The sequence below is a fragment of the Hippocampus guttulatus genome, chromosome 10 (assembly GCF_054856545.1).
Source record: "Hippocampus guttulatus isolate MCC_2025c chromosome 10, RoL_Hgut_1.0, whole genome shotgun sequence".
NCBI lineage: Eukaryota > Metazoa > Chordata > Actinopteri > Syngnathiformes > Syngnathidae > Hippocampus > Hippocampus guttulatus.
In genome coordinates this window covers 6,717,915-6,732,166 of record NC_141270.1, presented here as the reverse complement: position 1 = coordinate 6,732,166, position 14,252 = coordinate 6,717,915, and the positions used below count along the sequence as shown (strand labels likewise).

Here is a 14,252-nt window from a genome sequence, read left to right as displayed (position 1 = left end):
TTCTTCTTTGACTTCCTCTGTGAACATGAAAATGAACCCTGTGCTAAGGCCTGTGAATCGCAGCTACTTTTAATATTATCTGCATATCGAGAGGAAGCCAGATAAGCACACATACGCACACTTGCACATGCACGCTCACTCCCCGATGCAAGTTTTACCCTGTCTTGAAATCGCTTCTAATTTCTGCTTTTTACATGCATCTCACTTTTGTAAGATTTTACAATTTATTTGTTTTTTGTTTTCTGTTGAGAGGGAAGAAATTTCATCTGTGCTGTATGTTACACATATGTACAGCACATTTGACAATAAAGTTGTATTCAAATCAATTCAAAATACTTCCGTGCCTTACAAAAACAACAAAAAAAACCCCAATGAAAACATACACAAGGGGTGTACCTCAAGGTTTACAACGTTGCCCCATTTTTTTTAAAAATACAAGTTACTTTCTGTATTGCATACATCTTACAAAGCGTTGGTATTTTGTGAGGCCACAAGTGTGTGTGTGTGTATGTGTGTGTGTGTGTATATATATATATATATATATATATATATATATATGTTTTGTTTTGTTTTTTTACGTTTCAAGAATAGTGATATTAGACGAAAGTCATTAAAGTCAAGTCACCTGGTTGCACAGTGTCCAATGAATGACATGTCTCCATTCATGGTGGGTGGAGGACCTTGTGGGCGTGTGATCAGAAGTTTATTCTCGCAGCCGGCGAATCTTTCAGCTGCCTCACTGTGAATGGCGCCTAGCTGAAGGACGTGGGGTGCAAGACTCTGTGCAGGCAGAAAATGATCCAAGTGGTTTAGGCGTTGTTTATTTTGACGTACATTGCGTTTTTTTAAATCCCTCAGTCCTAAAGTTTAAGGAAAGTGTGTGCATGTGACGTTTAGAAAAAGAAGCAAAGTCAAGTTTAGGGTCCACAACCTCTGCTGAAGTTGGGTAAGTTCACTTTTGAAATTAATTCAAAGGAAGTGAGTGTGTGCTTGAAGAATGTGTGTATGTTCTTGTGAAACAGCACAGCCTTCCTTTTCCCTTGTTCTCCGTTCGAAACTTTCACGTCAGCATATCTGCAATTTCCAATGAAATACGAAGGCAGCACAGCTGATCTGCTCCACTCCATTCTCATGCTCAGTGTGACGTCACTGCGAATGCCGCGTGGAATCTTGTGACACTCCGGGAGGTTTTTTATTTTTTACAGCATTTACTTCTTACCACCCACATATAAACGCCTAGTTGGAAGCTTTGGTGAATGGGTAATACCGGATACGCGCAATTCAAGCAGAATGGGTGTGTAAAATTTGAAAACGCTTCAAGACCAGGAAGTTAACGTTTGAGATATGCTGCGTTCAAGCGTTGGTGGAAAGTGGAAAAAAACGGATTATAAAATTTTAGTACTAATTTGTTTAGCACTGTGCGAAGGTGCAGGGTTTGATTGCAGGCTACGGCCTTCCTGTGTGGAGTTCGGACGTTCTCCTCGTGCCTGCATGGGTTTTCTCCGGGTTCTGTTAAACAGTGTTTCCTCCCACATCCCCAAAACATTCATGGCTCCAAATCGTCCTCAGGTGCGATTTTCAGCTTGGTTGGTTGTGCGTGTGTGCTCTGGAAACCAGTTAATAAAGTAACCAATTACTCAATGAGATAAATGAATGGATATATTTTAAGTAACGTATTTTGTGGAGCAAAAAAAAAAAAATCATTGCAACATAATTTGACAACTTTGGTCTTTTTTTTCTGAGCACTTTTCACCATGTATTCACCTATTGCACAGTCATGTTTTTAATATACAACGGTGTCGTCTTTATTTTGTACAGCTTTGGTGTTGCATCCGACTGAATTGATAGAACAACTTTCCTTTAAATTTTTCTAAAACTATGACCTTTAAAGGACTTTTTGTACAAATCAATATGTCTATTTAAAAGATACTTTCAAGTGTTTTTTTTTTCTTTGCTTGGATGAACTTTTTTTTTTCCGATGAGGGGACAATGTGGCATTTGATAACCCCGATCAAGATTCACTTCAAGGCCATCAGGGTGGTTTTACGTAGGTCAAAACACCAAAGGAATGTGATGATATCAGCCTCCCAAGGCCTAGCAGGAATTTTATCCACAAGTTAGATGAGCTTTGAAGCTTCCTGCCCTTCAGCAAAGCAGGATGTGTGTAATATTGTGACAGGGATTGGAGAAAAAAAAATTCTTCCATTCTTTGACAACTTGAACAAACAAGCCGTGAATGTTGATTACAGACAAGGATCACATTCCAAAAACATTCATGTAAAGTTCATTGAACACTAAATTGTCCATCGGCGAATGTGAACGGTTGCTTGTCCGTGTTGCTCCTTTCACAAGCACAAATGAATTCATGTTGAAGTCTCAGCCGACAGCATCATGTGACGCAACCCAAACTAGCTAACCACCCCCTGCCCACAACATGTCAATAGTGGATGTAATTAAGATCACAGTGATGAATTATTTGATTCATTCATCTCTTCCTGATGTGACATTAACATTTCCTACTGTTATGGAATGCATCATCCTCCAAAGGACTGCAAAAGGTGAGCAAGGTGGGACTTTCAAAATGACACGACTGTCAAGCCTTTCCCTGTCCCACTTTGCTCCATTCATGTAGCGTGTGTGTGTGTGTGTGTGTGTGTGTGTGTCTCATAGATACGCAGACAATAACTGGGTGTGTTTGTATGCTCTATTTAGACAGGCTTTATTTAAACGGTATTGTTCTTTGACATCTTTGTGTGTGTGTGTGTGTGTGTTTGCGCGCGCGTTCATGCATGCATCATTGTGTGACAGCAGTTTCCTGGTTGTGTGATCTGGTGGGCTCAAACTTCCTCTTGATGTTGGCATGCTGCTGAGTCTGAGGCGTAATTTATGTTCCTCTGCGTGTACCTAATGATTTGACCCTAGCCACTTGTCAGTCAAGTCACTATTATTTCCCGGGTAACTGTCAGCTGTAGCTAGGCAGAATTTGAGGACAGGGAGAAAAGACATTTCAATATTTTCGACGTGATACTATTAAAGTTCAACCAGTGATTTGGCTTCTTTCCCTTATGCTAGCATTATCATGTAGCATTTAGCACCAACAGCAAATTTAGTTGTCTTGCAGCCACAATGTTGACCTTTACCTCTGGGTGGGTTCTGACTGTTAGCTTTAGCGTGTAGCCTTTAGCACTGACAATGCCCATTATGCTTATTCAAATCAGTGTGTGTGTGTGTGTGTATATTATGACATACGCACCCATATACCCTGCCTGGCTTTGGAGTGTTTTTGCTTATGTTAGCCTATAGCATTTACCAGTGATGCTAATTGTACCTTTTCAAATGAATAGAACCTTGTCTTTTAGCTAATGTGGGAGCTCACTCGTAACACACATACAGGTATATTGAACTCAAAGAAACGGCAGCATGGCGATTTCAATACCTTTAAATCATCTTATTGGGAGAGATTAGCATTAGCAGGAATTAGCATATACCAGCAGTTTTAACAACAACACGCACACAAAAAAGACGACTCTGTCTCCTGGTTGAGTTCAGATTGTTCATAATAGCATTTAGCACTGACAATGCTAAGTTTGCACATTCAAATGAACAGGATGTTGATGTTTAAGCTAACGAAATGAGGCATCTCACCGTGTCGGATTTCAGCAGAAATTAGCATATACACATAGTTTCAAGAAAATCATAAACAAACAGTGAAAATAACGATATCAGATATTTGGTTATTTGGCTTGGTTATCATCAAGCACTTTCTAGCAGTAACTTCTTAACAATCGTATTTCACAATTTCAATGATACAATCTTATGGATGTGCAATTTTGACTCATGACATATCATTGCACTTTGAGGAACGTGTCAAACATATATCGAGAGAGCTGCACTGGCAAGGACATATTATGCTGAAGGCTATACATCAATATTTGCATTTAGCACACGTGTATATCATGTTTCAAAGGTGGTTTGTTTGGTCTAACATGGAATATTTGCACGAACATATCTACAAAGGTTACATCTCATAATTTTTCTCCCAGCAAGGTCCCCCCCCCCCCCCCACCCACAGGCCACTTCATTAGACACACTGGTATCCAAAACTCAGCCTTTACAGGGGTATTGATTCTCTATGTGAATGCATGTAAGGTTTGAAATTTTAATATTACGGTCTAATTTCCTCATTCAAATCCATACAGCTCACAAACCATTCAAATCCAGTTTGTGGCAATCACATGCTGCCTTGAAAGCTGTCCTGTATCGCCACTCAGCGGGAAATTAGGGAATTGACCTTTCCCCAGTCTGACGTGGCTGTTTGCTCTGCTGCCATCTGCTGTACAAATGGAAAATTACATCTTAAAAATACATATCTTTCCATTGATGTAATTGATAGTGAATTATAACTATACATTAAATAATTTCATTTATAAATTAAAGCAACTCATTTTCTGCCCTCTCGCGTAGCTAAACCTCCCAACCAAAATCAAATAAACCCCTTTATGTATGACTAGTTGCACTTGTATGAGTTATACCTATCAATTGTTGTCTTCTTGCTGTTAAAGCCTTTTTTAGAGTATTTGTTCTTTCACTGACTCCATTTTAGAGTTTCGGTTCCAATCCCACCAAAACAAACAAAAAATGCTGTTGTTTTTTTAAATAAGGAAAATCACAATCTATATTTTACTTTATAAAAACATCCAGTCATAACATGGGTAGAAGGTAAAGAATCAAACCGTTTTTGCATCATGATTATTTCATTGTGGATCCCTCTTGTGTGTCGTCCTTGGCCACCGGGTGGCAGTATAGTACAGTCCTGCAGACACAAACAAAGAAAAGGTACACCTGTCAGTGACTCAGTAAGCCACAGTAATATTAATGATTCATTGAAGAGGATAAAGAATATTTTCCTATGAGTTCTTTTCACACCTTTTGAGGATCACTCTTGGTGGTCTGAATCAGAACACACACATGACTACTCTATTACGCACAACCACACACTATCCCATTAGACCACACACACACACAAAGGTATGACAAAAGTCAACACAGATGCTGGACAACAGTGCAAAGTGATGTGTGCGGTCTAATTAGAAACACAAAGGCCCTGTTCCCATGTAACCTGGAGACTAAAAGTGTTTAGAATGGGAAGGAGGTGAGTCAGATGCTTTTGAGCTTGACTCATGACGTTCACACACTTCCAGACTGCACAGAAAATCTCAGGAAACAGACGGAGAGCATTCAGAAGATCCTATTAAAATACAGCGGTGCCTTGAGTTACGAGTAACTCGACTTTCAAGATATGACTGTCATTTAGACCATTTAAATTTTTTTGCATTTGCTTGCAACCAAAAATTTGAGCGCAGTAGGATGGCAGTGAACCATTCTTTTTTTTTTTTTTTTTTTTTTTTTTTGGTGAGGTTGTGAAGCGGGAACGAATTGATGGCATTTCTATTCATTTCACTGGGAAAAGATTATTTGAATGTTTTGAATGACGGGTGTAGTGAAGAACCAACTTAAATATGAATATCAAGCCACTACTCTTTTTAGCTGTTACTGAAATACAGAGAACACTAGAAAATATTCTCGGTCCCTGCGAAAAAAAAAGTAGTCCACAACACTCTCCTAGCCACATGACTTAACTTGTGCAATGTAGCATCTTATGATTATGCGATGGCTCCTCTCACGGGATATTTGTGATAAGAGCCAACTCTCCCCAAAAGAATACATTAATCCAATCAAAATAATACACAGAGTTGGAAAAAAAAAACAGATACATCCATGCCGTCCTGGGTCACAGGATTCTACAGTGAAAATAAATGGCACCCTGGACCAGGATCCTCAAGTAAATTACTTCCATTTCTAAAGTGTTAAGAAATGCAAAGAAGAGGCTTCCCAGCATGCATCACGCTTCCACTGTATGGCATGTGAACCGAAACCCTCATTTCATCCCCAGAGATGGACAAAAAAAAGTCCCTGCCTCCTGGGATCCCTGGGAAAAAGGAAGCCGTCTGTTTCCTCTCTTGCGCGTAGCATCACACTCGCATCTTTTCTTCTTTTTTTTTCACATGACACATGTACACGCACACAACCTCAGATGTCATAAATCGAAAGTAGGGGGGGAAGGGGAGGGGTGCATCTGAGGAAGTTGGAGATGACTCAAATCAAACCGCTCGGCTTATTCGCGTCATTCTTTCCTCTTCCTCTCATCTTCGGGTTCCCTCCATTCTTGACATTCTCTCCTCCGTTTTAGCTGTGATCCCATCCCCCTTTCTGCCCTCCAAACCTCTGGGAGACGTGTGTGTGTGTGTGTGTGTGTGTGTGCGTGTGTGTGTGTGTGTGTGTGAGAGAGAGAGATGTTGATGCTGTGTGTGCGTGGGAAGATGACTAGCCTCCCTTGGAGTGATTAAAACATTCCTTTGCGCTTCTTTTTCTTTCCGACTCGCTCAGGCTTTAGCGAGGCACGTCCACGGAAGAAGAAGACAAACAGAATGAAGAGGCGCAAATGGTAAGTGAAAATCATCCCAAAAAATCCACTTTTGTCTGAATTTAGCTGTCGAATGACGTAAGGAGGTGGTTAGGTGGTTCTGTCTCAACTCTATTTGGCAGGGCTGTTGCATTTTGGTGGGAAGCGTAATTCCGAAAACTCCGAAAAAGTGACTCTTTGTTTTTGGGATGAGGTCATGCGATTGTCCTCAAGTCCACTGGTTGATGCGCATTGACAGAGGGATGTTTCCTCTTTCTAGTTGCTGTGTACTTCAAGTTATTTGTTGATGCTTACTAGCTTAATGCTAACATATCATGTGAAACGCCATATATGGGCTAATGGTCATTAGCATAGATGTTACATACTGGTAAATGATAAATGGGCTATCACTTGTATCAGTAATTATAAACCTTTAATTAACTGCTACTTTGCAACACATACAAAGAGAGCATAGACAAAAAAAACAAAAAAACAACAACAAAAAGTGAACCATTCAATATTGAAGCCACTTCCATACATGTGTGGATGTGAATCCTTGAGTGTCTTTATGCCCAAAGTCCACTGAGACATTCTTTGGTCCATGAATTACAAGTCAAATGTCAATCAATCAAATACCAATTCTGTTTGTGTTACCATGACAACCAGGGAAGGAGCTTGGGCCTTCTGACAGAGCGGGGGCTACACAATGTTGTCTGCTTCACAATTTTTACCCTCTTTGGGACCATTTTACGAAGTCAACACCTATGAAGATTGGATTGCATTTTCACTCGTGGAAACGGCACTTCATGTCCAAGGTGCCAAATTACTGCGAAATGTAACTGATGTGGGCATGTGGTGCATACACTGAGCACATCGTCAAAGACACATACTCAAATGTTTAGTGGAGTTGCTGGCGTGGGAGTTGTGGGTATGTGCTTCTTATCAGAAGTTGGTGCTAATTTGTGCTCACACTACAGCTCTGCTTACCTGATTGATTTGATGTGATAGCGATGAACTAAATTCATGAAAAGAAATTAATACAGTACATGATTTTTTTTGTGTGTGTATAAATGATAGAACTACTGTTTTTATAAGTAGCCTACACGTCTGATAACAAACAAACTAACTAACAACAATGTATGCGGAGAAATTGTAAAATTGATGCAATGGTGACGACAAAAATGCCAATGCTGGATGAGCCAGCTAATATACATTTACAACAAGAATGCACTAAAATGATGGAATTTGTTTTTTTTCATCAGTGCTACTAGGAGGGTGTAGGGGGGGTGGCACACATAGAGGGGGACCACAAACTTCCTAACAGTGTATACAGTAAAAAAAAATTAAAATGGACAAAATTTGTGCTGGACTACTAATAGTGAAAAATGCGTGCGTGCGTGTGTGTGTGCGTGTGTGCGTGTGTGTGTGTGTGTGTGTGTGTGTGTGTGCGCGCGCGCGTGCGTCTCTCTTTTACTCCACCCTTTACACTAAATAGCCTGGTTTTTGTGGGTCCGGATGAGGTGGTGCTACTGGTTTTGGAGGGAGGCAGGGAGGGACGGAGAGAGGGAGAAAGGAATGGGGGGAAGACAGACAGATGAAGAGAGGGGGAGGCAGGGAGGGAGAGACGGGGGGGGGGGGGGGGGAGAGCGCATGGGCGGAGGCGTGTGTGGGAGGGCCATGACACAGATGACTCAGTGGTCTGTGTTGCCGGGTCGTTTGAGCAGCCTCCCACTTGACAAAGTACTCGTGACATCACATGAAAGACTCTTCCTGCAGCAGAGGCGTCACCGCAATGTCAAGTTGACCTCTAATTACTACGACAACTGGATTAAAACAATGGACATAAATAATACGAGGCACCAAATGGAGTGTCGATGTATTTATTACTTCTTTTCCATTTTATTACAATTAAGTAATGATTATTTAAAATGTTTAAATATTCCTGATTCATTTAAATGGATTTGTAATTATTTCACGTTATAAATTTTTTTTTGCATTATTTGATTTTTTTTATTTAAACTTTTTAAAATATTTGTATTTATGTACTATGCAGGTATTTGATTATTCAAAAATATATATTCATTGAAATATGTTTGCTTTATTATTATTATGATGATGCTTATTATTATTGCATATGAAGAACTTATGTGCTCCTAAAACTTCAAAACTCCAAGCGTCCAAATCCAAGATCAAGAAATAGTCAAATAATGAATACCCTGAAGAGACAAAATGACTTTGATTAGAGGTTTGCGTGGGCATGAGTGTACCTTCTCTTTTTACTCACAAACACACACACACACACACACATTTATGACTGTGCTGTTGTCGGATGACTAAGACACTCACATTTTCACCCACATGCTCTTTTCGTTTGGTTTCTCCGCTTCCTGCATGCACTTGGTGCAGCAGCTCGAAAGGCATCAAGAAAAGAACAATGAAAAACCTCCTGTCTTTTGAGAGATGGATTCTTTATTCAGCCATGAGGGAAATAGTTATAAAAAGTTTAGTAAGCATCGCGATGAAACGACAAGGCAAAAGAAGCATGCTGTATTACAAGAGATTTGAGAAGCAAAATTTATTATTATTAAAAAAAAAATACAGAAATAAAAACTAAAGTCATAATGCCAGTTGGCGCACGGTGATTGCCCGTTTAGCGCGTCCCGCTCATAGTGCAGTGGTGCAGGGTTCTATTCCGGCTGCGGCCTTCCTGTGTGCAGTTTGCATGTTCTCCCCGTGCCTGCGTGGGTTTTCTCCGGGTACTCCGCCTCCCACATGCCAAAAAAAACACGCATGCCAAGTTAATGAAACACTCTAAATTGTCCCGAGGTGTGATTGTGAGTGTGAATGAATGGTTGTTTGTCTATTTGTGACATGTGATTGTCTGGCGACCAGTTCAGGGTGTACCAGGCCTACTGTCCAAAGGCAGCTGGGATCGTGTCCAGCATTCCCGCGAGAAGCTTGCAATAATAAAAAAATGTAATTTTCTCAGTTTGTAGGCCCTCTCATTTCTACGTTTCGACTCATTGCTCAGTCCATTTGGACTACTTATGTTGCTGACCAAAAATGAAGAACCAATTATAAAAACATTAAATTGAAAATGCGTTTGTTAAATCACATACTCGGAGTGAAAAAATATAAATGAATAAAAACAGAAGACCGTGAAAAACATACTGTTTCATTAAGAATTTAAAAAAAAAATCAAAGTCATCCATCACATTTTTTTCACCTTATCTGCGTGTATTCTCACAGTATAGAAATGCTGTCTTGCATTCTCTTTTCTCTCTCAGTCCAGTTTGTTGGGGGCGGGGGGGGGGGGCTCAGTGGATGCCCTCCCTTTTTCACGCCCCTGTCTCTGAGTAATGCAACGCCTCTCCCCTTTTTCAATGATCTTTTCTTTCTTTTTTTTTCCCTACTAAACTAGTGCATCGTTGAACATTTATTGCCAATGATACATTGCTCCCTGCACTTTTTACATGTGAATATATGGCTTAAATTATTATTTTGTTCGTCAATAACGTCTTTTTGGCAGCTACCGGAGACATTGCATGTCAAATTGATTCAGATTGAGATTGTGATTACTGTTGTGCTGATCCTGCCAAGAGTCATCATAATAAAAATAATATGGACAACAATAATTGAGGGAAAGTCAGTCGAAGCTTGTTCACCCAGGTTGGGCGCAGCATCGTGTGTGTGGAACAAACTCAAATCCACCGCAGAGGCTGCCAGCAATGTGACGTCATGATCCTCTGCGCGTGTTGATGTCGTAGTAGCAGTTCTTCTATACTCCACAAGATGGCGACTCGTCCCCACATTTTCATCTTGGAAAGTGCCTGAGTTTTTCGAGCCTTGTGGGTGTCCCCCGCCGACATATGCATTTTAAAAGAAATAACCTTTATTATTTATGCATAATTTATAATTTTCAACCGCCGTTTTCAATTAATCGATTTTTATTTGTTTTGTGCAATTCACTTATGTGAATGATCACAGAAGTACCGCACAGAATGGCTTTTTTTGGAGCTGCGGGGTGGGGGTGAGACTTTTTTTGAATTTATTCCAATTTATTTTAATTACGATTAGGTGTTTTTGTACGTAAATGTCAGATGAAGACTTTATTACCCCCGCCCCCTTTTTAAAATTTTACACCTCTAATGAGCTTTATTCCTCGTGTTTTACAATAAGCTATTTATTTATCAATCAACGTGTTCGATGTGATTTCCCCTGTCAAGTGTAGATATCAACAGTCAATATTGTGTGTTTGTGTGTGGTTTTTTTTTTGTATAAGTCACGACTCTCTTTTTTTTTTTATTGTATGCATGCAAGTTTGTAGGCATGTATTACATTGCAGGTTGTGAAAGCCTCGTCATATTCGATTTGTGAATATAATGTGAGCTTTCGAAGGGTGTGTTTTTATATCAACCTTTCGGTTTAAGTCAGCAACGGGAAAAACGCTCCCATGATCATCATGGTCGGATTTAGGATGAATACATATTTTTAAGAAGGGTTGTTTTTCCCTCCTTTCCTTGAACGAGTCAAACGTGAGGTCGTTAAAAGACAACACGGCTGTCATTTAAAGCAATGTAAGCGTTCAAACAATGAGCGATAAAGATAGGAAAATCATATCGGATTTGTGATTCTTCTGGATGGCCGCTCGCAGCATAAAACTGAGACCGCTTGCCGTTTACACATTGGGCGGTTTTAAATGGAATAACCCTAAATGTTTACCGGGGTTGAAATGCGCTTTTGTGTTCATAAACACTTTTAAGTGCTTAACTGGCGGATTTTAAATGCTCACCAATGCGCATTAGGGAACGTTTAAAACTCTTATTAGGCACACGTGCGTTGGATGCGCAAAGAACGCAAACAAATCTTAATTTATGACAAAAATGAGCGGAAAAAAAGTTAATATCAATATAATACAGGACAAAATTAGACGTTTTCCCTTGTTTAATTTAAAGTGAGTCCCATATTTTGTGTTAGTTATTTGTCTCCCATAACCATTACACACAAGAAAGGTTGTAGAATTACGGCCGAAATGTTTCATGGATTTAAAACAGGAATGTAAAAATATTTTTTTCCCCTCTTTATTTATTATTTTTACAATCAAAATATGTTCAAGGACACGTCCCCGCATGTTTATTTTTTTTTTCAAATAGCGAGACGTTCAACATTACAACGGTGAAGAAAATGTCAAATGCAGTCAACTTCCTGTGTGATTTTGTTTTTCCATCTTCCCACTCACAAACAATACAAGGCGTGTTGTCATTAAAAACATGTTAAATAATAGCGTGATTGAAAGTGATCTTTATGGGTTAAAAAGTGCATTAACATGGACTTTGTGCTGAAATATTCGACTCGTAAAAAACGACCCTCTTTCTATTTGCATGCCGTTTACATGTGTGTGTGCATGCAATAAGACATCGGAGCTTGTGAAAGCCTCGTCATATCCAATTCTGAATATTGAAAGCTTTTTGAAGTGGTTGTTTCAGTATTCACCTTTCAGTTCAAGTCAGCATGCATATTCGCTTCTGTCTACATAAACTAATAGGATAAACTATTTATATATGACAGTTTTCACCTCCACTGTCTTATTCGGCTCATTGTGTATTTTCATCAGACATTTGGTAAAGTTTATTCTGACTCATATCCCACTCCATAGTTACAATTGAGACATAAGTGCCACAAAATGTGGCGTTGCAGAGGCCCAAAAATTGAGAAAAGGGAAGGACGGACACCTGCCTTGAGCAAAAAAGGCCTCAAAGGAAGCAGTGTTGACATATCTGAAACTGACAGCATTTCAAAAGACCCTAAATTTTGTTTTATTGCATGTTAAAACAAATGCAGTGTAACTTTCGGGATTATGGTTTAGTTGAACATTTAGTGATGCAGGTGTAAACTGTTTGAAAAAAAAAAGTTGTGTGAACTCAAACATTCAAGGCAACAAACTGTGATAAAATTTGGGCAATTCAACCAAATATTTTTAGTTTTGCTAATGTGAAAATTGGCTGTCACGCATTTTCAAAAAAGAAATATAAGAGTTGACAGATTGTATTCTCGGCCAATTAAAAAAAAATGTAGTAAGCAAAAACAACTCTGCAAATTGTTTTGGAGCAAGCAACTTGCTTGCTTTGTTTTGCATGGTAACGGATATTGTTGCCAGAAATGTCAATAATTTAAAAGTTGGTCCAATTAACTCAAATGACCCCCCCCCCCCCAATAAAACCTAAATTAAACAACAGGCAACCCCCACCCCCCCAAAAAAAACCCACATGATGTTTTTGCAGTGAATAGCTTCGAGACATTAAACACGCCTAGTCAAATTTATTTATAACGCTTAATCACAAATGAGTCTCAGAAGGCTTCAGTTGTTAACTATTAATGACATTCCTTGATCTTAACCCCACAGGGGAGCAAGAAAAAAAATCATAAACATTGGCATATTCAAACAAGTTTTAAATACTGTATATCCAAATATCTTTTCTTAAATTTTGTTTGGTGCCATCGTGTAGAAATATGCAAACATAACTGTGAGGTTACAGAGGTTTTTTTTTTTCATCAAACAACTTTGGTATTATAAATCCATCCACAGATACTTTTATCATCATACATAAAAAATACAATAGGTATACAATCAGACTTAATATAAAATAATTCCAAAAAGAAATAGAAATATGACATTTCATTATGTCATATATTATTCTTTTACAGGTGAAGGGCTCAATAAGCATTTGCTTCAAAAAAAAAAAAAAAGGTCCTGCCCGGTTCAGGAAAGTTTAAAGTAATATGAAGTTGGTATTAGAAATGCTGTTGGTGTCTTTGCAAACTCGCTTGAAAGATGGATATATTTGATTTACATAAGTAAAGAAATGATCGAGACTGTCACACCAGTGAAGAAATGAGAAGTATATGTGTTAATCTGTGAGGCCTCCTAATGTTAAATAGACAATTCCTTCCATAATGATTGGAATAAGTGACAGCATATTAGTCAATATACTGTAGATGTCTTGTATGAATTGCTGATATTACCTTTAGATAATTGCAACTTTGCTGCTCTCTAAACAAGGAGCTGAAGAGCAAAATCCCACAGCGCTTATTTGATCCATGACTGGACCAACACGGTTCCTGGTTCAATTAGAATCGATATTTAAACAGCCCTTTTTGTCATGCTGTAAATATTTTCAAATCAATAGTGCCTTATTGTTTAGATTCGGTCATTGTCGTCAGCAGGTTGCTATGAAGACTGGCAGTTTCACTGAAGGGCAAGTGGACATCCAAGGAAATGTTCCTGCGCCACCTTTTGCAAATTTTGCGGTTCAGCTCCTTGCAAGAAAACAGGAAGTTGTGCCAAACGTGCTGAAACATTGAACAGATGCATGGACATCAGTTTAAACTGATGGTAAATGTGGAGCGGGGCGTGGGGGTGTGGGAGGGGGAGGGTCACAAGTTAAATTGTCCCATTGCAATTATTTTCCACATGAGGGCGCAAAGTGGTGTACAAGTTTTCTTCCTTTGGTCTCAGGGGTCTTGGCTTGTCTGACTAGAGAGAGCAATGAGCCAACGAACCATTTTATGCACAACCTAAAGTTAAAAAAAAAAAAGTCTTATCATATTTTAACACTAGCATCTTCCAGATGAATTTTTCAAGTTCTGTGATGAACAATTTTTTTGTGCCTGACTTCAATGTTCACATTCAAATAAATAAAGGAGAAGAGCAATCATTTTCATGGTAGTTTTACTCGTTGCAAAATCTCGTGACATTTTCCCTATATTGTGTGGGGACAACTCACACGTT

General features: G+C 39.1%; 1 long non-coding RNA gene across 4 annotated transcripts in view; it reads left to right on the top strand.

Moving 5' to 3' along the window:
• Nucleotides 1–718: 718 nt before the first annotated feature.
• Nucleotides 719–14,252, top strand: part of LOC147199071 (uncharacterized) — a 51,178-nt gene continuing 37,644 nt past the window's right edge. For 3 of the 4 annotated variants that reach the window (XR_015102057.1, XR_015102060.1, XR_015102059.1), the window contains exons 1-2: nucleotides 719–946; nucleotides 6,448–6,505. This is a non-coding gene — a long non-coding RNA (uncharacterized LOC147199071). The remainder of the gene's footprint in view (nucleotides 947–6,447; nucleotides 6,506–14,252) is intronic. The other variant, XR_015102058.1, reaches the window with a different exon arrangement.